Here is a 26,670-nt window from a genome sequence, read left to right on the forward strand (position 1 = left end):
ATATCTTAACCATGTCTGCATCTCGTAACTGAGTTTATTTTCAATGGAAGCCATCCAGAGAGTTATACTAGACATTTATTTCCAGCACATTCCACATGGGTGGGCACCATGCTACAGGAAAAAGCGCTCTATATGTAAGCTTCAAAGCATATAGGAAGGTTTTAGATTTTTTGGTATTTCAGTGTAGACTAGTCCTTAAGTTGCACTTACTTACAAAGGCAGACAATTTGAGTTCAATTTAAGGATACATGATCACCCAAAAGGGGTAATCTGAAGAGAAAAACAAGCATCCTTAATTAAAAGAGTTTCCCCAATTAACCTAAATATTCATAGCTTAAATTGAGATTCACCATTTAAGTATTCATTTGATCAAGAGCTAACTAATGCAGCGCATTAGTTGGCAACCAGTATAACCTGCCAAAACTAGTGTCTCTGGATTTTTTTCCTGACACAAAGGGATAAATCAATCAATGAATAATCAAAACTATAATCTTTATTAGTGATATCTTTTCACAAAGTCAGACTGGAAAGATAATCCACTTTATTTCTAGTAATTGTCATATACTTGAAACAATTTCAAACCACCTTCCTCCCTGCTTTCCTCCAGAAGTTAGTGCATTACATATTCCTCCTCCTCTGCATCGCCCAGTGTCCTTTCTTCAATTGTCATTCACTACATCTACTCACTAATGGAAGCTTTAAAAGGACTACCAAGGAGGAAAATTACGGTTAAACAATTCAGATATATCTAACAATCCTCTTAGTCATTTCATTTTCTACATTAGCAGTGCTGACTCAACGGCGAAGGCTAAGGTAAGGTGTCAGCTAAAAGCTCATAATGAAGCGGACTGTTTGTCAGGCAGAAAGATAAGGCCTGTAATTGCCCAGGGTCCTGTACTGTCAATATGCATCCTAATGCTTTCAAAGGCTCTCTGGTTATACGTGCAGGTGCTTTGGCTTTTTACTTAGATAACACATGGCTCTGGCCGATGGAACTGTTGGATGCTTGTGAGCGTAAAAATCATGAAAGCTATTTGAATTTGGATATCCATAATAAACCTGCTGAAGTGTCCAGACACAGTGATATCTCAGTGGTCCAGCTGTTTTTTCAAGCATAAATGATTTCAATTTAATACAAGCCTGTGAGTTTTTACTGTGCGCACACACTTTTGTACAGTATGTGTGTGTGCTCATACATGTACAGTACACATTGATTTATGTGTTGTGTCTTTGATCACCCTGCTGTTAGATGTGCTTGCTAGCTCCTCGCCTCCTAAAGCTTTTAATGGAAAGCTGCGGGTTGGCCTTTTCTCACTGTGCCCTCTGCTGCGGCATGCTTCACTTTGGAAAAAGGAATACCTGCTAATTAAGATAGTGAGTCCGCAGGGGTTGTTCTCTGCAGCCGGTTTCTGCTCACCATTGGAATGAGAGGTTGACAGGTCTGCAGGCACTACAAGTGTCTATGGAAATTGAAGGATGAGAGAGAGAGTGGACTTCTTCTGTGAATATGCATGCAGTAGAAGAGCCCTCTGTGGAGGAGCCAGTGGAAACTACTGCTGTAAAATAATGGAGTAATGAGGTGAACATAACGCTGCAATGTTTTGTTATTTAAACGTGACAGTTTAGTAACTGCTCCTGACAAAATACAGCACTCTATTATCAGAGTCACGACTTCCTCAACATGTCATTCTGATTTTAACTGCGATGCAAGAGCAATATTTGTAGATCCTTGTTTTTTTCATCTTTATATCAGTGACATGCAATGCAGATTACATTTGCTAATTACATCAAGCACATTTTAAAAAATACATTCCAAACAAATTAGAAAACATTCAAGGAGTACATATTTACATCCTACAACCCGCTACATTTGTTATTTTAAGAATACATACTATTTTGAAAGGTTTAATCTGCATCTTGATTCAGATTTTCATCATATTAGGCACTGTGATACACAAATATGTTGATTGACAAATGTTGGGCATGTGTTTTATAAGAATATCAAAGTATATGTATTTACAAATTGTATATAAAACTGCTGCACTTAACCAATATGTTTATATTAGCAATAGGTCAAATGATTATGTGTAATGTGAAAGGTGTTCACAGTCATGATGATAATTATTACGCAACTCTGCAATCCCTCTATTTTACAGACCATATTAGCATCTTTAAGCTCATTGTTAATGGTTTTAGTTCACTCACCCTCTTGTCAAATACTTTCCAGCAGTCACTTTTTTCACCGCACACACTCTGATAACTCTACACTACCACAAAGTTACAGGCTATCTGATGAAAACAATGAAGCTCTGACTGACTACAAATTAATGTTGCTCTGTATCTGATGAATGTGCAAGCAAATGTTTGCTAACAATCGCAACATCAACAATTCAATGTTGTGTTTACAGACCCCATGCGAGGGTCGCAAATGGCAGCTTTTTGCCTGTCTGTGCATATCCAACATTTTCTAACTACGTGGATTGGCTGAAAAAAATAGAAAACCTTGAGGAGCTTTGAGAATGTTAAGGGGAAAACCTGAACAAAAGTATAAAAGATCCAAAAGTTTCCTCGTTACAATTCAACACCAGCTCATGTCAGTGCGACCGTCCTTGCGGAAAGTATAACTGAGACTGAGACTCATGCCCCAAGTGTTCATGGCAGTTATAAGATTGGCCATAAAACTGCACTTTTACAAAAAACTATATTAGTACCTTCAGAAATATTGAGAGGTTTGTCTTAAGCAAGGATTCCTCAAAGTTAGGAGTTAAGAGCCACAAATAAAGAAGTTTATAAATGGACAAATGATGGCACCTTTGCTATACTTATCCACCTGTTCCTTCATTGAAATCTAGTAAAGTACATTTAGATATTCAAACTAACAGACGACCAAGATAAGGTGGAAAACATGACGTCCTTGCTGCTTCGTCCCTCCATGTGGTGCTTATGTTATTCGTTGGGGACCACCAGTGCTCTACACAAGCCTCACAATGTCAAAAGATTGTTTAAGTGACACCCACCTTCTCTGTATGTAAATGAAATGTCAAAAATCCCCTGAGCAGCCAAAGTTGGTATAACAGTAGTTTTTATACTTTTTCTCTTTTTTTTTTCTCCACCAGCATGAATCAGAAGATTCTCACAGCAGCCTCTTATATATAATACGCTGACCATTACAACAACTTTTATCTCCTCATACCGTGTGCCCCATAAGTCTTTTAAATACCTTGCACTTAGGAATAACTTTAAAAAATGCTCATCGGTAACCTACAGAAGCTTTGCGGATTATTTTCCCCTGAGGGCCAGTTGTTGCGCAGACTTACTAGGCTCATTATGATGATTTACTTTGCAGCTTGATGTTTACTCCTCAGGCCAATCATACATGCTTTCCTAATGAATACAAAGGGGAGAGAGGGCCTAAAGGAGAACAATGAATAGGAAGGTGGGCAACTAATTAATGTAGTCTTTTCTCAGAATAAGGATCCAGTCTTGTGTGTGCCAGAGAGTCTGTGGTGATGCTGATTGGGTTTTTTTTTGGATGATTTCCCATTTCTAATTCCTTGCACACCTCAGAGATAAGGTAAAATTGGCTGCAGTCTTGGGACACCTGATATTTGCTTGTCTTTGGAATCATCCAAATTACCTAGCTGATTTTAGCTCACGCTGAGCCATAATAACATCATGAAGAGAGTTGTTGACAAGCTAACATCACGTGGATCCAAATAAACCATTTTACACAAATGCCATGTTATAAATCAGCTTGTTGTTCTCCTGGCTAATCAGCAGGATGTTCTTTGTCCACATAAAATCGACCAGCGAACAGCAGCTTGTTTATTTGATTTTAAGAAATACAAGTAGGCTTGAGTCAGGAGGCGTGGATGAATTAATAATTTATTTGGCGATTCTTCCAGCAGGCCATCGGATTTAGAACGTGTCTGGGGCTCGTTTGTATCTACACAACATAACACATCACAGCAAAACAGCTCAATGTTTAAGCTCTGGCTATTCACATTGTAGATCAGGAAGAAAATATCAGATCCCACATCTTTAAGTATCCAGAGAGATATTTCAATCAAAACAATCTTGTGAGACTGCCGTCTTCATCCATTAACCTCCTTGCATTTAAATTCAAAACATTTCTGGGATTTTCTGGGATGACACTTTGTAATGCTGCTTCAAATAACTTTTGATCCAGGGAACAAACATTACAGTACATTTACTCAAGTACTGTACTTAAGTACACATTTTATACTGCAATACTTTGAGTATTTCCATTGATTTGACAGCTACAGTTACTTGTTACTTTACTTTATGAGGTACATTGTTATAGATAATAGTAAAATGCGGCTTACACGCGGATGCATCAGTAATTACAATCCACTGATATGTGTAGTTGTATAACAGTACACAGGCACACACTCCATCATGAATACATGGTTAAACCATTCATACCATATGTATGTTTTATGTATGTATTTGTGCCATGTAATGACTTTATTTTTAATATAAGAAACGCAAATAATTCATTTCTATCACCGTAAACGATCACAAACTATTTCCATCACCATTGTATCATCATCATCATCCTCATCATCATCATCATTGCACACATCTCATCTAAAGCCTGATCACACTCATGACCCAATGGGAAGGTGTAAGGAGGCCAGTACATTACAGAGGCACTGCTTTTACTTTGTTCAGTTTATGCATCATGAGGAGCACTACTCAGTCTGTAGTTGTGTAATTCCTTTTGTGGCTCTGGAGGAGCTTTCTGCTGTCTGAAAAAACAAGCCTGACGATTTATTTATGGTCATCTGAGCTCGGGTTTGGGACTTAAGATTTGTAACTGAAAGCCTGAGTTACAAACTGGAGGGATGGGGTTTTAAAGAAGTGAGTATTTAGCGGGCAGGCAAGGTCTAATGAAAGACACTCTTGTCTTGGGAATTGTAGGATCAGGGTATTTGGAGCTTGACCCATACTAGGCCAGCCTTTTCGATTTTGACCATTCTTTTTTTAATATGTCTCTTGTGTGTCATTCAACTTCTTTGAAGTGATAAACCAAAACGCTTGAGTACCCCTTTAAATCTTGAGAGAGAGACACACACGGAGGTCCATGCATTTATTTAATGAGTAAGCCGAGCGTTTAGTCCTTTAACCTTCATCAGGGAAGATGCTTGCTAAAATGGGAACCTCAAAGCTCATAACGGCGTAAAATATAGTAGAATTGCACATCTAATAGGATATTGCCATTTTACAAGATGATCCAACAAACGAGACACATAATTAAACCGCCACAATGCTCCCGACTCCCGCCTCAAAAAACAACTGTGAACCAATGAATCTCTTTCTAAAACATTATAGCTTAAATAGCATTAATACACACTGTGTGCTGTATTGTTTCTCATTACTTCTTCACAGTGAGAGAACGTTAGCTTATTGTTCAGTACACTTAGGAAAGCCATCGTTATCAAACCGGTTTATTTTTAGAGTAGCGCAATATCAATCATGGTGTAATAAAAACAATTGTAAGGGTATTGCTTTTATTGATTTTTAGAAACAAGAGACTCTGGCTTTGCTTTGGTCTTAAAAGTATTTTTGTCCAGCTGGCAGAGTTCTGTTTCATTAATCTGTAACAATGTATTACACGGAGGACACACAGTGGTAAAAAGGAGGGACAATGCCATTCTCCATGTTAATGAACACTTTCTATGAAATACTCAATTGAAACATAACTGGTAATGTGAGTGCGTACAGCATAGTATATTTTACAGCCCACTCATCTCAGCTCTGGAATCTGTCCTTTATTACATGAATGTACCCTGTGACCAGCATAAGGAGTTTACGTCAGCAGCCAGAACACCTGTGACTAATCATGTCTTTCACTGCACTCTCCCCTTTTCTCTTATAATGTCAAACAGTGCCCAAAATACACCCCCGCACCACCAACACATACTCTGTGTTGAGAAAATGACTATTATTCATGCTGTACTTTGCTATGGCTTACAGCAAAGCGCTGCAGTATAGAAGACGGCAAACATCCGGCTGCTGGTGATTTGCAATTATAATTTGGAGCCATCAAAAAACTCTTGTGATTGCAACTAATCGGCTTAACCTTTGCCTGATTTTCAAAAAAAGAGTTACTCACTCATTTGCTTACATTAAGTGTTGCCAACAACAAAGTTTAGTTTAGACTGATTTTGAGCTGCAGACTATTTAACACAGTCCACATATCATACAAAACAAAAACATCCTTAGTCATTCTTCTGCTCCTCTTCATCGTCACGTCCTCCTCTTGTATTGGTAAATAGATTTAACAAGAGATGTGTTTTATGTTTTATAATGTCTTTTCCTTAAATTGACCTCATAAGTACATTTCAGGAAAAGAGAAATATGTTGTAAATAATCCAGCAGCCCTTGAAATAATGTCTCTGCAGTACAACATTGAATGTAAAACATAGTGGAAACACGATGAGCCTTTCATCCACAACAGGTTGGCTGAATAAGCAAGAGCTCGTCATTATTTTGGTTCACTTTTCGCCCACACACATACAAGTAAGTATGCCAAAGAGTTGATGTCATAAACTACATAGCAACAGGCCAGCAACATAACAACTAGAGTGAGAGCTCATATACCCTGTAGTCTGTCATATTTAATGCATTAATTCCTCTCTGTCATGAATCATCTAGGGCCTGTTCATTGTCCTTCTGAACCCCCATTTGATGGTTAATAACCCATGTAAGTCCATCCATCTACTGTAACTGAATACACTCCCGTATATTTATAAATGATGTATTTGGAATCTAGAAACCTTAAGGTGGCCCTCAGCACACTGGGAACATGAGTCCACTGACATGCTGTACGACACTACAGTGTAAACTTGAGACGTTCTGTAACATGAACTAGAAATGAATACTTTATACTTCAAAGGGCACTGTCGTGAACTCTCTAGAGGTCAAGTCTCAAGGGAAAGTGGTAAAAGCATTGCATCATAACAGGTTTGGCCCACTGAAGCGGTTGAGGCCATCTAGCCTACTAGTCCTCCAGAGAAAGCCATTACACAGAGAGGGTCACAGAAACAGTCTGATGACCTTTTCAAATGTTGAGCGCACTGAAAATCTGCAGAAAGAAAGGAATTCTGGTTGAATAGAGTTTATAAATCAAGAAGAATGTCCTGGACTGGAACCTGTTCTGAGTTTGTAAGAAAAGCGTGTCATTAAGAAACTGCCTTATTATTGAGCAAAAGCTCAAGCACTGTATGTGTGACGCTGTAGTGTTTTCAGGGGATCAATCTACATTTATCTTTGAGTTCAACAAGTGTTCATGCAGCAAAACAAAATCTCTGCACAAACATAGACTTGTCTAACGGGATTTACTGAGGCACTGTGTAAGATTGTCTCATTCATTGTCATAAGGGATGATTTTGGGGGGAGAGGAGGGGGATACAACTCGGAAGCATTTGCATATCATCTTTGTGCTAAATGGAGGTTAGCAGGGGGTGTCTATTACTTTTTTTCCTCACCAAAGAGATTAATTGTTGTGTTGACTTTAATGGCTTTATTTTTTACAGTGAGTCATAAAGTTGTGCTCTGCCATATGCTGTGGATATAGGAACTATGAACTGCAGCCAGGCTCTTAACAACAATAGGTTTAGTACAGTCGTTAATTTCCCTATAGAATCAGCAAAACGTCTTTTGTTCTTTTTGTTTACTTTTCAATCAAAACTAATCGCCCAATATATTTATTCATCAACAATGACCCCTGCAAGGTAGCCTAAATCTGCTGATAATAAAAACACTTTTGCTCACATCTTTTTCTTTCCCAATGCAGATATGTCACATAACAGAATCAAGTTTTAATAAGCCAATGAGTCAGAGTAAAAAAAACAAACCAATAAAAAGGTAAAATGGCAGTCACTGTCTCAGAACATTGACAAATCGCTGGTTAACTTTATTTTAAGGCAAATAAAATAAAAAAGTACAGATAATAGATGCAGAGTTATGTAAATCACAACACTGTAATGAGAATGAGAGGCCTTCGCTTTCCATTTCAGGAAATTGTTCTCAGTGCAATGAGATGACGTATCCTCACTGATAACTCTGAAGAGATCTTCATGCGCTGACGCACTAAGAGCACTAAATGACTCAAAGAGTGCTGCTCTCAATCTGATGGTTTGTACTGAGAGCCTAACTATTGGTGTAAGTAAAGGAAGATGTTGCTAAAGCTATATAATCTTTAATCCTCGCTTTGCTGTGGCTGTCTTTGTCTGCAGCGGTGGCGTATAGAGTCAGGCAATGTTACAGTGGTTTAATATGAAGATTAGCTCTGTCCGTTTGGGTTTAATGGCGCACCCATTAGTGTATGCAACGCACCTCGCTTTTAACTAAGTCCAATGTAAACCCACCCATGTCATTACTACACGCTTAGCAACTGACGTAGTATAAGAGATAGTTAACGTAAGGTATCGGTGGCAGAAGTGGTGGATTAGTCAAACAAACAGCACTTAACAGAGACAACTGTTTGTGTCCCGAGTGAAACTAAGTGTCAATGTTGACATTTTGGCACGTGAGTCGTAATTCAGTCAAGTTAATGTAATCCGTAATAATATGTGACATTTAAATTCTAAATCCATGTCCCCTTCTCTATTTTAGTTTCCGGATAATATGCTTATCTTCTCATCTTCTCTCTTGTTTTTACCTGTATAGTTCATCCAGTTACAAACCTTTGAACACATTTATGTTCTATAGTGCTGTCCCCGGGGGTTGATGGGTAATATGCAAAACAGCGCAGCCTGCATTCAGCAGAAACCATACATTTCCAGTGAGGAACTTGGAGGAGCTCATGAGGGTTGTGGCTCGGGAAGGAGGTGACTGTGCACCATATCCTTTTGCCTCCTCAGCATTCTTGTCACGCATTGCTCACGTCATGCTTTAAGTAGCACCATAAAACCAAGATCGTTAAAGAGCCCCTGCATTGGACCACTAAAGCTCACCTCTCATTTGAACAGAACCTAGTACACTCACAAATTCTAAATCTTGACATACACGGCATGAGTGGAAAAGCAGTCAAATTGCATTGGCACACAAGGGATTCCTCTCTTCAGAATATGTTGAAGGTTGAGGTGAACATTGATTAGTGACAGCCAGGCAGGTCAGGCCCCTGCTCTGCATCAATACGTCAAAGTTGCCCTTTTCCTCTGTACAGTCGGGACTGCAAATCTCTGGCTGTCAACGCTGTATGATTTCCTGACGTTATACCACTGGCTAAAATATAGACACCGTGAAATCTCCTGCAGCACATTTCATTCATGTATGGGAAAGAACGATTGTGTGATGTGTCACATCATTATGTGATATGACATCATCACATGTGAGGTATTAGTACATGTGTACCAATGAGTCCTGTTTGTTTGACCCATCCATCCACTCCGATGTCCTCCCTACTTTGCCGCTCTTTATTCTACGTCACCTGACTTCCACCTTTGCTCCCTTCATAATTACCATTGCCACAAGAGGTTGCCTCACAATAAACCTTAATGTGGGTCGCTAAAAGCTGCTTGTACAAATGACTAATGGGGTTGTTTTTTGGGGGAAGTACAGTCTAGTCAGAAAAACTAAAATCAGGCATAAAAAAAACATAAAGATGACTTAATACAACAAATAATGTGTAGTCATGTGTGGTCATAGAAAAGTGTGGACAACATGCTGGTCTGCAGAGCCCTGGCGCTTTTTAATATCTTGACCAGCATTGGTGAGGTTTTCTCCCCACAATGAGATTTTATTTTCTAGCTGCATCTCCATCACAGTTTCGCCTTCCGGCCTCCTCTGAGAACCAAATCCTTAGGCCTTTGGTCACATTAAGGCCACCGCCTCCATTCATCACCGTGTGCATGACAGCCGACTCGCCAGCCGGAGCCTGAATAAATGTTGAAGCCCTCACCTTTTCCCCCTCAAGTTATCAGAAAAGGAGCTCTCACTCACAGAAGCCTTGAAGCTGTCAGTCAATGAACATTGTGTGTGTGTGTGTGTGTGTGTGTGTGTGTGTGTGTGTGTGTGTGTGTGTGTGAGCATGTGTCTACTCTTTTGAAAAATGGTGTCACTTCAGTTAGATTTTAGGACAACTGGGCTTTGTCTCTTTTGTGGGATGTAGTCACATCCTTGCCCTTGCCTTTGGTAATCACCTGCTCGGGTCCTCCTCTCCCAGCTGCTGGGGATGATTTTCAGTGAGAAGATGGCTCTGAAGTTTCTGCTTTTCAAAAACAGCCTTTACTCTGCCAGCTGCCATATCCCCCCTGTCTTATCTCAGTAGGCTTTGAAAGTCACAGTAAAAACAAGGCATATAAGTTAGGTTAGGCAGCTCGGATTTTTTTTTCTCTCTCACCAACTTCAAACAGCCACTGTGGTAGATATAAAAATAGAAATTGTCATAAATGCATGAATCATTTATCTCTGTGTGACTCCAATCAGCTGGGTCCCAACTGTACGGCGCACAAAGTATTCCCCAGGTTCGGGCTGTAGAGGGAGCATAATCACAGAAGACGGCTTTGTTCTCACAGCCGTGTTCTATGCTGAGATCAATATCTGAAGAGGAACATCTGTCTGTCTGAAGCTGTAAGCTTTTGTCATACCAGGCCCCTGCATCCGGCTCAGAAAGCACTCAACACACACACACACACACACATAACCATTGGCACACGCTGATAAGAAACACACAGAATCCAGCACTAGCAGAAACACATGGAATGTATGTCAGTTTCTCCCTGATGCTCTGACAAAAGACTACCAGAGGAGCAGCATTCAAAGTAATCACGCAGCCTTTTCAAAAGCGTTCCCTCTGGATGGAAGGTGTGCTTGTTATCTGCTCCTGCATCATAAATGATCAAAATGACGATTTGGAAGAAAAAAAAAAGAAATTGTGTGTTTGAGAATACACCCAAGTCTTCATCCACGTACTTGTGTTCACAAGGCAAGCAAATCCCCGACAGAGGGGCAAGCCTGCAGGAAGGTCTAAAGCAATGTCTGTGACGGGCAGCTCAGCTCCGGGGCTCTTGCAGGGGCTCGGGCTGATTTACTGTCTGCCAGACTGATGAGCCTGAGAGGCAGGCAGTTATTGGCATTGGCCACACTAGCCAGGTGTGAGAGAGATTACAGCCTTTAGCTGGGAGCAGCACCTTTGCCCAGTGAGACGTTTGGCAAGCGAGAGACGGGCCACATGTTCTGTTGGAGCCTCAAATTGCCAGAAAGATATATGAAGTCATCAACTGCCGCCAACCAGTCTGGATGGAGAGGCGGGTTATTATATTCATGTGAATATATGTAATGAATGATGGAAATGCAGCATAATAGCTCACATTTAACAGATTGCAGGCAAAAACTGCCAACATTAGGAAAATAACAAGATATGCCAAATCCAGAAATTGTGGACCAGAAATTAATATATTCTGTCACGCTCCATTATCAGCTTGTTTCACATGTTCACTTGTTTCATTACCGCGTCTGAACTGAGACATGAAATGTGTCTGTTTAGATCCTAGCCATTTTGAATAACTGTCCGTGCTATCACTACAGCAGATGGGCAATCAGAGCTATATTTAAGCAGTGGCTATTTACAGCGAGGCCATCTCACCATTACACCAAATTTTGAGGGAATTTTCAGCTTTTTTCTTGAAATCAGAGATTATTGTTCCAAATCTCCCCTAACACCACTGGAAAAACCACTGTATCATCTTCAACTTTAGCCTGTTTGTTTACAAGAAGACATTTGTCATGTAGACAAAAGAAATACGGCACATACAGAGACATGAAGATAAGATATAATAAAACCCACCGCACACGCTCGCACAAAACAATCAGTTACAGCCAAACTCGGAGTACGTCCAGTCATCATCATACAGCTCAGTCATCAATGGTTAAAGCAACATCACCATTATCACCGCTGACTTCATGTGTACGCTGACTCATCCATACAGTTTGGTGGCATGAGAGACGTCAGGGAACTGTGATAGTTATTCCAAATGTCCAACAAAGGTTTAATGCACACGTATTCATAATATGGTGGGGCAGACAGATGGAATTGGTAAAGCTCACATGTACAGTCACTGTGTTGGAGGGATTTCGCACTTTAAGTAGAAAGCAAACCGCCAGTGGTGAATATTTCTCCAGACCACGAGAGCTTCCCTAATGGCCAATGATATTTTATGGTCAGTTGACAATCTCACAACAAGCTGGACAGTAGGCTTTCAATCACACGATATCACATGATCTTCATCGGCAGAATTTTCCCAGTTGTCATTGAACTGTTAAAATTGTACTGAAATGAGCTCCAGAACAGCTACTAAATGACTCCGTGTGCTGAGGTTGCTGCTGTTTTCAAGGTCAGGAATACATTTTAAACTTCACCTTTTAAGCCAACATGGACAAGAAGTGCTTAAAATTGTCAGAAAGAAAAGGAAAATCTACAATTACATGTATTCCATTGTAAAGTCAATGACAAAGCCTGTTCATTAATAATTTGCATTTGTAATCCATAAAAAGGCTCTATAACAACAGACTATGCTATGCTACTGACACTCACATGGACTTTTTTTGTCTTCATTCTCTGGCAAAATTCATAATTAATTCCATTGTGTTTCCTGGAAAACAGTCAAAAACCTGCAGGTCAGCAGCTGTGAGCGTACCCCTCTGCTGGAAGAAAGGGCTTAAGGCCAAAATTAGACGACGCATCCTTCTGGGCTCCTGCAGCAAACTCTGAAAACTGATTACAGTTTACTCATTCAAATCCAGGCTTGATATTGTACATATCCCAACAGGCTTTTGCATGAATATTGTCTAATTTTGACTTTTCCCTTTATTCATGTTCTATATTTGTTGCACTGTGTGTCAGCATATTTGTCTCTGGAATATATTTTACAGAGCCAGTGTTTACCGTATTCCCAAGAGGAATGTTAGGCCATTAACAAAGGATTTGTCGGAATCCACCTTTGAGACTGTCGCTGAATGAGAATATGCTGGGCAAAGCACAATTTATCACTGTTGCTCCTCACAGGAAGATACTTCACCATCAACACCGAGATTATAAGCAAACATGTCCTTTGCTGCATTTCTGCTGTTTCTTCTGTTTGCACTCTGTTTGAATACAAATGCAGACCTGTAGGTTTACAGTAGCACAACGTCTAAGTAGCACATCCGTGATGCAGTCCTCTTTAGTCAGATGAAAATCTTGGTGACTTTTAATCATGGCGCCGCTCTCCTGGCAGGTGGTCTAAGTGCCCTTCATTACAGGCCGATCCTTCTCCAGAGGATGTACTCCACTGCTGCTGGAGACCGGGTCGCCCACATTACCTGCAGACCATTAATTAACCAGACAAGAGCTTCGTCTCGGCAGTGGCCCTCGGCTGTGCAAACCACTATCAGTCAGAGGCCGTAAAAGTTCTGGACAAGATTAATGGTGATCCTGTTTTTATATATCAACCTAAAAGACGTCCAGCTAGACAGTCACCATCCGCTAATGTCAGGAGGGAAACGATATCAAAGGAGGATGACCCTAGTTCCTGCGTGACTCAGTCTGTCTCTCAGTGTGTGTGTGTGTGTGTGTTGCAGGTCCATTTACTTTACAGTATGTGAGAACAAATGTCGCATCTTTAAGATCACAAAAAATATCTACAAAGTAAGGATAGTTTCAAATATTTCAAGTCTGTATTAAAACAAAAGCCACCCATTAAGAGATTCCTTCCTGATGTGCTTCCACGTGATGAGGGGGAAACATCCACAGAGCTCACTCTTATTCTGAAGTTTATCTGTTGAGGAGCAACTTATCCTCATGTTTAGGTCGTGACCTTTATTGCTGTAAGACTTGACAAGTTATGAACTCATACTTTTACAGTGCAGGTGTCAAAATATAAAAAAGGGAAATGAGAGGACACTGAATTTGGAGTAAATGTTTTCAGCCTTGTTTGTTCATTAATGCGGTATGTTTACATATTGTAGATGCTTTTTTTTACACCCATAAAGTATTATATTTCAAATTAAACAAAAACAGTGATGTTCACTGTTAATTGATTCGTCCATAGACAGTATGTGTGACTTTATATAGATAATACTCTTGACATTAAGCTTCTCCTGCCCGTTTATCTCATTAATCATTTCATTTCATCGCATTAATGTTGCATTGCACACACAAATGTGTGGTTTATATTTGTCCTGCTGGTTATGATTCATAATGATTTTTCGACAACTTCCTACTGCAACTTAATAATCCCTATAATCAAACAAATATGTGAGCAGTGCTTGATTTGTTTAACTGTCAAATTGTTTGTTTTTTAAGTACCTGAGGAGGCCTACGGAGCTCAATAATGTATCCCATTACAATAATTACCAATTTTATCTGATACATAAATAGGACTCTGAATGTTCTCAAAAGTATTAGATGGCACTCAAACCAAAGTCTTTTCTGCAAACATCAAATGAGTATTATTATTTTATAGACACCTAAAATATCCTGGCATGAGTCTGGTACTAAATATGATGCCGTGCTCAAAGTTTCGAGAGAAGAAATGAAAAGAACACTGGGGTTTCAAACAAAATCAGTCATTCATGCATGGCAGAGTGCTATTTACGTGAGGAAATGTTCTGCATAATACCACATTTAGCGTGTCCAATTACATTAAATGTTCATATTGGGCTGCATCCTCTCCCTCGGGGCTGGTGGGTCGGGTGGAGGGTTACAAGCATTCAGTGAAGCCACTTCTCTATTTTCCTCAAAGTCTGTGAATTCATTAAAAATTTAAATTAGGCTTCTCTGATGAGAGTGAACGTACCCACACACAATCAATGTGTGTGAAACGGTCCGTGTGTGTGCGGGAGGGAGGGGAAGGATCTGTCTTACAGTAATAACTCCTCTTTGGCTGCTCTGGCTGTGCGTACTCATGCGTAACACTCGCACACGCTCACACACAGCATGTAGTGTGTGCATGCTAACAGAACTGTGGGCTGAAAGCTATACAATTCCCCAAAACAGTCTGCGGATAAACACGAACCCTGTCTGTGTGGTTTTCCACACAATTCAGTTCCACAAGCAATTAGTCTGATTCAAACAGAATGTGAGTAGTTGCATTCAGCTACAAGTCTGAGCTTTTTGTCCAAGTCTTAAGCTCGTGTTTGTACATAGATACGTGGTGTTGACAGCAGAATCTAGCCGGGCTTTGTGAAAGAAAGCATCTTTATCTGCAGGGGAATCACAACGTCTGTCTTGACTAAGTAAGCAGCATATTTAATCCACACATCTGCTCTGCACCTTAATGATTACCTACTGTTGTATACGAATGCACAGCGGATACATGTGGCAAAGTAGTCGGATAATAATATTTGGAAGCTTATGGCATTTTGTATTTATTTAACAGCTGACAGACACAAATGAAAAAATATGGAAAGAGGGGGAATGACATGATAAAAATACCTGAGTTGAATGGGAGACTTTGCAATAACATGATGTATCTTTAGACTGCTGAGCTCACAGCAGACACTATAATCTGTTTAATGACTGTGCATGCTGTGGATTACTTGTCAATTACGATATTCACAGTGACAGGGCTTTTAAACCCTCAGTATCTCAGTTTGTCTCCAGCTCTACTTTTCTTCCTCAGTTTGAAGAGGAACTCCGTCTAAATTAAGAATTCCAGAATGTTCTTCCACGGCCTAGAAAGGTTCAATCAGTATTTGTGAACATGAGCCGCTAGAGCCGCTAGAAACTAGAGAAGTAAGTCTTAAACTTAAGATAAGATAAGAAAAGATAGTCCGTTATTAGTCCCACAGCGGGGACATTTGTAACTTGTGATCTCATACATATACTCATACATTCCCCTGGATGCTCTCAGTGCCGTCTATAAGATCTTTCCCATTTCATTGTCTCTGAAGCAGTTCCACATCACATATTTGAGTTTGAGCGCTCCAGTTTTTAGTTTTGAGAAGGAGTTGTTCATGTTTTCTAATATTATGTACATTTGGAAAATGGGCGTAGTTCCCTTTTAACACAGATATAACAACATTTATCTTGAAACACATTTCATGATATTTTCATACTATGCGAAACACAACATATCAAAAACTGTAGTTCTGTGTTTATTAAAAAGCATAATTGTGATTTATGCCACATCACACGTCTACATCTTTTCTCTTAAAAATATAATTCTGTCATATATTTTTGCAGTTTTGCAGTTAGCTGTGAGTCGCCGGCTCGAGATTGAAATGCTTCCAATCTCGGATCTTGCACCTTTAAGTGCCTATTTGCTTTAAACTATGTTAAAGGCAAAGTCAATTTATACTCACTTTGGGCAATGGTGTTACAAACACACACACACACACACACACACACACATGCACCTGTAAGCACGGCCAATCTGTGAAAGTGTTTAATTCTTTTTACACCTTTTGAAGTGCAGCCCTGCATTAGAACATCAGGCCCTTTCCCAAATCTCCACAGAAAGAAAACAGCAAGCGATTGAGATGAATCCTCAGACTTATTTACTCCAAAAGATCACCAAGAGAGTTTTCTCTCTCATAAGCTGCATTATTTAGAGATAACAATGTTCTCTGTCATTAGCAGACAGAATAGTGCTCTGTTTACTATAATCATTTCTGTTTTTTTATTCAAGCTCAGAATGAATATTTAGTCAATAATGCACAAAAAAATGGTATGCTATTTGTAAGGCACTTACAATGGGTATGCGTGTTTGTCAGTTGATAAAAATGTAGACAGAACACAACACAGCCAGCTATTGAATTAATACGATTCTAATCATCACTCTAAAAATAATTACAGCAAAGGGACAGTCAAGCGAAACATTTCAGCATGTAGTCTATGTCTTTGCAACCAACACAGATCTCAGTCGGGTTTTTCTACTACATCGCCCACCTGTTGTTTAATCCAGGCTCATGTATGTTCTATTAATGCATCCCATAATGCTGTTTAGTTCATCTCTGTACAAAGAATAGACAGAGAAAGCCAGTCTTCTTTATGTAATTACAGCACACTGGTGTTGTTGGGATCAGACATACCGAATGATTTTCAGTGTAAAACAAATACTCGTACACAATTGGAAACTGTAGACCTGCCTTCATTTCAGATCTCAACGACACTCCTTTTAAGTTTCATGACTGCATATTGCAATGTTGTGACACTATCCTGGGGACAAAATCTGCCCACAGACAGAAAGACAGATAAACACCTGGCAAAGAACTCAGAACCACCTCGGTGGTAGTTCCTGCTACAGTAGGTGTCTTAAAGCACGCAATGTGAATTTCTGGCTCCAGTGCTGTTGAAAAACAGCTTTTATGCAGAAATGCAGTCGCGTAAGCTCCCGTTAATCAAATGCATTTTTTCAAGTTAATGTAAAATCATGTCCTCGCTTCCTTTCAAGCTATTTAGAAAACTGATTTTGCCCCTTTAATTCATTAATGTTTTCTTCTACCCTGCGGGCAGCCCACCTGAATACTGAACGTTTCTGAACGTTTCTATATTCTTGAATTGACTGATTGCCACGGTATGGTAATCATGGTGGGAAATGTGAATCACTGTGTTGAATATATGACTTTAATCTCTGTTCACAGGTCTATGTAGTCACTGTACCCTCCATTTATTGACACCACAGTTCTACTAACTTTGTTCAAGTTTAGAGAATAGCCAGGCTTGATACCTTGCTCAATTATTCTGCACTAAAATCAATGAATTGTTATCATAGGATGAACAATTGTGTGAAAAATAAGATTAAGCTGTTGTTCTGCTTGTACACAATACCAGGTCTATCTGTAGATAAATGATTACATTTAGTGTATACGCATTGGGTTGTATCGTATCATTTAGAAAACCTGTCTGATGACGATCCTCCTCTCATCATCCTGCTGGTTGCTGTTTATGTAACAGACACTCTTATCTGTTTGGTCTTCTCAGCACATATCTCTATCTTATGAACCATTCAAAAATGTGCAGTCTTGAGCATCAAAACCAGATAATTGTTTGTTTTAGTCCAGACTATAAAAATGTATGAAAAGTGCTGCCTCGCGAGTCAAGCAGGCTGTGATGTAGAGAAAGCTGTAAGAGCTGCACTCTCTGCTGGTGTGGCGGTTCCACTTTACAGAGCTATATCTGGTTTAAGAGCCAAGCAATTCAGTTTCTGACAGCTTGTTAGCAAATGCCCCACATTCACTGCTGGTGATCATTATTAGTGATTGTGTTCTCAGATATGACACTTGTGAGGTGATTAAAATATTCAGAATCTTAAATCTTGAGCCACGTGAGGCATGGTGGTGGTTGTTGTGTGTGTATAATGCACGACAGTGAAAAGCTTCATGCATTCATATTATTTTCTAAAACCTCATCTCAAAATACTTGAAATATTGCTGTCAAAATCTTCTTTCTAACACTCCTATGATGTTGTTTTCTCCTCTGTAGATGGAAAAAAATAGATATCATCGCTCATCTTCAACTCCACATCCTTACGTGCGTCTCTTTTCTTTTCTCCGTCTGCTTCTCTGTCCGCTATCAGACTCGAGGAATATATTGACTTCTTCTTTTATCTTGATCGTACTCATTTTCTGCATATTATTTGAGGACAGATAGTTCGTTTCTCGGTCCAAACTGGTACTGGATGTGTAAAGGTCATTGGATAATGGAGAAGATGTGGAGGGTAACAAAGACAGAAGTGGGAAAAGATTACAGTTGTTGTTAAATATTAAGGCTTAGATGAGATATTGGTTGTGCTGTTGTTTTTTGGGGGTAAAAACCTTGTGTTTCTAAAATGTATTTTCTACACGAATAAAGGATTTATAAATGTTGTCAGTGGATTTTATGGGGTGAATAGACATTATTCTCAATTGAACAAAAAACAGTGATAAAAAACAAACATGTTTGACACTTAAAAGCCCAAGACTAGCTCCATTTAATAAAAGATTACAACAATGTAACATTTCAGGCTGCTAAGATTAATAGTGCTGTGCCATGTCCATGAGGTATATATATTTCAACATTGTATGTACGTCAACCAGATTTCAAGAAGACGACAGAGAGGAAGAAACAACACAGGAGGGAGGGAGGTGGGGGAATGGGGTGATGGAGAGTGAAAAAGAGAGAGAGAGAGAGAGAGAGAGAGAGTAAGAGAAATCCATTAAATTCTTTTGAAATATTAAGTAAATATATCTATCTGTTTTCAAATACGTTTGCCATTCCTTTGGTGGAAGACATACTGTACTGAAAGATTTAGTTCATTCTGAATTCCCACACGTGTGGCCTACGACTGACTCTCCTGGTGGCTCCTCAGTTTAGTCTACCTCACTGATCTCCTGCAGTAGCGCCATCTCTCTGCCCACCACTTCTCCCTCCGTGTACAGCTCCCCCCCTGGCTATTTTTCTCAAACTGTCCTCGCCAGCAAAATGGAGGGAGTTTTGTTACGGCACACAAATCTATAGCACGTTTAAATTCCTTTTGTTGTTGACAAATGACGGGTGCTGAAAAGCAAACCTAATGGGTTAATATTACTAGAAAGAAAGAGAGTTAAGGTGCTGGCTGTACCTGCAGAAAGCACTGCAGTCATCTGTTTTCTACCAGGCTGCAGAAAGACTTGTACAGAGACACACTATAAGGTGGACTAGATGGGAGTTTTGTGATACCCAACCATGAAATGCTTTATTTTGAAACAGCCTTTGGAGCACCACTGTGACAGAAAATGGGAACATGGAACCACAGTTAATAATGTAATTAGCTTTGTGGCCCATGGCTATGTTTGTACCCTGTGAAACAAGAAAAAAAGCCATCAACATGATCTTGGCAGTAATGATTGTGCTTTTACTTTAAGCATGTGTGTGTGTTTATGTGTAAAGCGTACATAGTTGTGTGCAAAATTATAATTGTGTGTGTATGTGTGTGTGTGTTAAGAGAGAATGCAAATATTTTCCCCAAAGACTGCACACATCTCCCAAATGCTGCATGACTATGGCTGTTGCTAGACTAGGGACACAAAGTCTCCATTTTTGGCTTGAACGCTTTTAAAGTTGAAGAGATTTTGTGTTCCATGACTGTTTATGTTAATTCTTTCAACTATTTCCCTCTCCGAATGCTGTAAAGCTCAAAATGAACACGAACAAGAACAAGGTTCAGGCAAAGTTCAGTTCAACCTTTGGCCTTTTGTGAAGCCCCCTTATTTAATAATTTATATTCAGATTCTTGTGATTCTTATGTTTTCTCACCAAAAATAAACAGTGATAATGATCTGTTGAGGTCTGGCAGTAGTATGAGCCACAGCTACACATTTCGGTTTAGCAAAGTGTCAATTTGCACTGAAGACAAAGTACAGTGTTCTCTCTCTCTCTCTCATTTAGGGCAGAAAGCTGGTCCGAGCACACACATAACTCACAATGCAGTCTTCAAAGTGTGGTTTTATTTTTGCATTTTCTGCAAGTGTTTTGCATCCCCCAGTTGATAGTTTGGGATCCTGGCCAAGTAAAGTAATGACTTCACACTGCATTGCTCATCTGCAGAGCTCTGATATGATTCTCAGATATGTGCTGACACAAAAGACCAATTAATATGCATGTTGTTACTCAGATATTTATCGCCGCAGTAACACCGCCAGTTTATTACTGTGGTTGTATTTTGTTTTTGTTTTTTTGTGTCTCATGTGCATCCGATGCCATGAGTCCAGCTTGGGCAGATTGGTCCTATGATACAGCAGCAGGAACAGCTGGTTGTCAGGGGTGACCACAAGAGAGAGAAAGAGAGATTTGTCAAATAGTTTTCTGAGTGGCTGCTCTTTTTGCTCATATGTGCGGTCCTCTCTTTCTATCTCTATCTAACGACTGCTTCTCTTCTGTCTATTCTTTAGAGATACAAAAGGCTTCTGTAGGAAGTAAATTAATCAGTGATCCTCTTTAATCACATTTCAGTTTCACGTCATGTTGGAGTTTTGGAGTCCTATAGTCCTGTATTTCGAAAAATGATTCCTTCTGATCATACTCAGCATGTTAAAAATGTCTCTACCGAGGTTTAACTGGAGATGCACATACTGGTTTAACACAGTATGATGCTACAACATAATGAACAGTATTCAAAAAATCGATCTAAGAAGTAAATTCTACGAACCGAGCGTTATCTGTGTAGCCACAGCCTGTAGCTGCATGCCACTGAACTCCATCCAAAACAGATGAAAGATACCATTGCATTTACACATTCAATAGCAATTTGCCTATGCTCGTTGCAATTACAGTAAACACGTGTCACCCAAATGCTACAATAGAGATCAATGGGGAAGATGCATTAGCTACACGAGCCTGTGGCAGCACAGACAGCTCTCGTTTCAGAATCAATTCACTGGTGGATTTAGTCTTTTCATGAGATTTGTCTATAATAAAAAAATATTAAATGTGAAAAAAAACCCTCCTCTTCACATCAAGTGTTTTAGATCTTGCAGAGCTTTTACAGATGGACAGAAATCATTTAGCCAAACTATACTGAAGATGGGAGCAGTGCTTAGATTTCAAATCAACTCTAGCGGGGGGGGAGCAGTTGGTGTGAGTGTGTGCATTCATGCGTGTCTCAGAGCGGGTTTACATGTCTTGCAACACAACTATCCACTCATGCAAGTGTTTGCGAGCCTGAAATAATGCGTGATGTTTCCCCTCATTTAAATGCCCTTCACTGTAATTGGTGCGATCTGTAGGTTTTGTCGAGTGCCATGTCTGTTTTTTATAATGTGCTTTTACGTGCCTCTGCAGAGCTGCCAGCTTGTGCCAAGTACTCTCCTTACATGTGCATCAGACTACTGATTGGATTCTGAAAGTCTGTCCAGGCTTTATATTTGCTGGTAATCAGGACGTCTCTGTGAGCCATATTTCGGTGTCTGTTTGTGCACTTTGGCAAAGGCTGCACCTCAAGTTATATCAATTTGTTCTACCTTACTATCCTTGGGATGTTCTGCTCTCTCTAATGACTAAGGGGAAGTTTACAGACAGGATAAAATAGCAGCTGCATGTGAAAGTACAATTTATAGCAAGATCACAGAAATTATTTCAGGACTGTGATGTGCTTTTGATTACATTTTGTACATTTGGACGTTTCCTCTATTGCCCAATGATGCTTGTGTCTATATTTACTGCTATAAAAACTGCCACTATCGACCAACACATGCATTTTCTGCAAAAGAACACCCAATCAACCTCAGACATCCACTCCATCAACTGCCAGCCTATAACCAGTCATGGGCTGAGTGGCATCTAGATGGATGTTGCAGAATGGCTTTTAAAATCAACCTCTAAATCAGCCTCCATCCACTCTGAAACACACCGTATAATGGAAAATATTGATATTTTTTTGGCATATGCTGAATGTACCGCCTCTGGAATTAATCATGGCATTGAGGAGAGTGCTCTCTGACTGTCGGCCTGCCTCGGCGCTCTACCTGTCTCATTCCTTCTATTTGCCCCTGTCCAGTGTCTCTCTAACGTGCCCAGTCACATGATGAGATCAGAGAAGTCTGGTCATTGGAGTAATGGCTTTCCTTCTGTTGATTCCTCCTGGGTCCCTGGCCCTGCTGCGTCCAGTGATGTATGCTTCATGCAATGCCACTAGACACCTCATCTCTCTCAGCCACACAGGCACCTCTGAACAGGCACATCCACCCTGGGTCAGCCTCTGGAAATGCACTTCCACAGAAGAAAAAAGGCACCATAACAATTTTAGAGTCATGTAATGGGGCTTGAGATTATTGATGGGGGGGGGGGGGGGGGGGGGGGGGGGGGGGGGGGGGGGGTTGAGGGGAGAAATCTCAAGGTTGCAACATATGATTGTCAGTGTTCATTTTCTGTGTGTTTTCTCAGCTTGCAACTCTAATTATGCAGCAAATCAGAGCTTCCTTCTCTGTCCCGAGGCTTCGACCCCAACTTCCACCCTGCTGGGTGTAACGCCATAATCACACTCATGGGGTCTACGTGCTCTCTGGCTACAGTGAGCACCCTTTTTTCCCAAATCATCTATGGCATTTCTTCAACATTAGCACACGCAGCCTCAAGACTTTCATTCAAAAACTTGCCAAATGTGGAGTGTGAGTTAAATATAAACGAATCACAAATGAAACACTGAGGAAAAGCAAAGCCAAATGGTCACCTCCCCCAAAACTAGCAGAAGCCCAAAGGATATGACACTCACATAAATCATATTCAAATGCCATGTACTTTCACCCTCTGGCTCTGTCTGTCTCTAATTTATTTTCTCCTCCCTGTTTTACCCTTTTCTTTCTAGCTGACATTCCCCAGACGTCTGATGGATATCGGACCATGTCCTCCAGGAGACATATTCCATTATCCTGCTGCCACAGCGCTCATTCACAGACCCATCTCCCTTCTAATCAATGACCATGCAGCACAGCAGGCATTAACAAACAAGACACACGCGGCAGAACCTTCGTAAATTATCAAGCCAATGGATGAACACAGATGGGAATCAAAGGAGCAAAGTAATCTATATCTCAGACGACACATAGCTGATCCCCTTCACATCTGCGCAGATCAATACAGATGGAAATCCAGCAGAAAAGCCCCAGCTGTGCTGCCTCTTACCTGCGTGTCTCTGTGGTGGTCCTCCTCTCTGTGGCTGTGCTTGATGAAGACCCTCGTTCTACACAGCCATGCCCTCCTATATGGGCATGCATCTGTGGGGCAGATCAGAGGTCTGCCTTGTATATGTCAGCCTAGAGAAGAGGCGGGATCAAGGATCAGAGAGTCCTCCCGGCCGGCAGCCCCGTCTAGCGCATCTCCTTGTGTCTCCCGCTCTCCTGGGTCATTCCAGCCAGCCCCTCAGCAACCGCAGAGCCAGGGAGCGAGCGTCTGTGGAGTGGGGGGTGGGAGGTGCTTAGAGGACTGAAGCAAACATGGATCGGAGAGCAGAGCACCTCCTCCTCCTACACGTCTGACTGCAGCCAGTGGACATGCTACTGCTGGAGCCTCGGTCCACCTCCCGTTTTCTGGCGGTGCATGTGTGTGAGTGAGTGAGTGTGTGCGTTTCTGTGTGTTTGCGCGTCAGTGCTGGCTCCACTCTGTGTGCGGCGTGTGAAAACAGTCTCTTCCCTTACTGTTAATGCTGCCGGTGGCTCCGAGATGCTGAGGCAGTGTGAGAGAGGAAGAGAGGGACAGCGAGAGAGAGAGAGAGAGAGAGAGAGAGAAAGAGAGGTGTGTGTTTGTGGGAGCGGGGGAGGAAGAATGGCAAGGGAAAGAATAGGAAAGGTTGTTTTCCCTCCTCCTCCATCTATCCTCATCAATTCAATCAGGGATGCATGGCCATGGCTGAGTTAATGAGTCATCTATACCTAGACGCATGTCGCTGTGTGTGACAGACAGCGAGAGAGAGGCAAATGTGTACTGTACATAAGCAGAGTCTTCATTTAATGTGTGCATTGCGTAGCTTGCACGTGTACTGTCTACAAATGCATACTTGTAAATCATTTGAATGCAATGAACATATTTTACTGTGCTATAGCTGCGAAGTTTGTAGCCTGCTATGTACACGCATCGTGTACACACAGCTTGAATGCACCCACAGCCAAACATACACAGAAGAGAGGTACACCTCAGGTCTCCTCAGGCTATGAGTATATCAACAGCCCTGAGAACCTACCGCCTGAACAGGCTACCTGGCTCCCTCAACGCCCAGGGGAATGATATGTCACACATCAACACTGCAGAGGATCCTCATGAGAGGAGAGAAGAGGAGAGGAGAAGAAGAGTAAATACGAAAGCCCCTGTGGTGAGACACCTCTCCTAAACGAACCTCAAAGGCAGGTGGGCCATTTCATTAGAGGGAGAAACAACAAATGGGAAGGAAAGAAAATGAGAAAGACAAGAGGTGAAAATGTGGAGGCTCAGTTTCACTGACGGTGCGCTCTGTTTTGTTCTCTGAGCATGCTGTCTGTTCTGCTTTGACTGCCTCAAGAATTAAAGAGACAGGGTAGAAAGAAACAGATTGTAGAAGATTTAAGATCTGGAGATAGGAAGAAAGGCTTTTGAAGTTGACAGAGAAAGAAATACAGAGTAGGAAAGAGAGAGAAAGAGAGAAATGCATGCACTAAGACATTCTCAAATCTGATAAAAAAGCAGAGACATTTAAAATTCACATGGAGCATACTAAACAACCTCTTCATCTTTTCTTTCTTCCTTCCTTTCTTTCTCAGATACGTCTGTCCTTCTCTTTGCATCCTCTTTAGTTATGTATTTGTCTTCAGAAGAATCCACTCTGACCTCTCTATGTAACTGGCTTCGATCAAACCAAGTCCTCTGGTCAGCTTGAAACTAAGAATCCTGTTCAAACAGCAGTGAATAACAATGGTCACCCCTGTCAACCTGACAGAAAAGTCTATGGACAATCTCCAGCATCTCTGCAAACTGAAAATGTCTAGTCAGACAGACGTGCTTGTTTGAAGCAGCGGAAAGACTTGCAGGATGTTTGGGCCTGCCGACAGCCACGCTTGCAGTTTTATGTGTCTGGACTGTGAGGGCCGTCTAAAGAGATTGTAACTGCTGCAGCACTCCACACCAACTTTCATTTCTTGCTTTCTTGATAATCAACAGCCTTCTGCGTTTCAGAAACTGATTCTCCCAGATATGAGTGCATGAACAATCCCAACCAAAAAGAGTGAATTGTGTACCTGCTATAGCAAATTCAAATTATGGAAAGAATTTGCAACATGAAGAGCAAGTCATGGATTTGGAGGAACTGATTAACAACAGTTTAAAACTGCGTCACAATGTGCCTTGTAATTCATCCCAAAGCAGAGCTCGGAGTAGCCTCACTAAATCCAGACCTGATCCTTCATTGGATACAGTTCTGCGCTGACCTGGGGTCTGCTTTTGAAACAATTCCTGACGCTCGACTGTGTTAATTTGCTGCTAAATCAGGCTTTAGGAGTGAGCCGAGGCAGCGACTGAGGCAATCTCGTGGAGAAGAATCAGCCTTGTGGAGTGTGTGTGGGTAATTATGCATGAGGAAGACGGTTAGTACTGCGTTGGATGCTGGCAGAGGACTAACAGATGGTAATTCCCTCTGGCTCCTGCACTTCTGGCAGACCTCTGGATTACAAATGCACTGGTACCTATTCACAAACACATATCATATGCTCTCATACAGATGTGATGCGGCAGTCACAGAGGTCCAGTTGTTGTGTTTGCGCTAATGCTACACAGCTGGAAGAAAAAAGGAAAGTCCAGAAACATAAGCAGGCTTTATTAATGGTTATTAAGACCATTTACTAGTACTTTGAACATTAGTTATTATCAATTAATAAGGTTGTGAGAAATCCCCCTTGGATTCTCGCTTTCTAAAAGCCATCAAGTTTGCAGTTAAAAATGTCCGTGATTCATGTATATACTGGTAATGTGTTTCACTTTCTTATAAGGAATCAGTTCAGCAGTTACAAATACAAAAATGAAGTAAATGATTAAAACTCAGGGGTTTCAGGGGTATGTGTGTATATAAAGAAGTAACAACAAACAAAGAATAAGTGTTATAGCTCTGTACATTATCAATCGACATTTCCCTTTGAGCAATGACCGAAAAATACTTTGGAATGAAAGACACCTGTGTTACAGGTTTTCAACATTTAAGAGAGACACACAGACCAAAAAAAATAAATAATTCACCTCAACAC

The sequence above is a fragment of the Pholis gunnellus genome, assembly GCF_910591455.1.
Source record: "Pholis gunnellus genome assembly, chromosome: 10".
Taxonomy (NCBI): domain Eukaryota; kingdom Metazoa; phylum Chordata; class Actinopteri; order Perciformes; family Pholidae; genus Pholis; species Pholis gunnellus.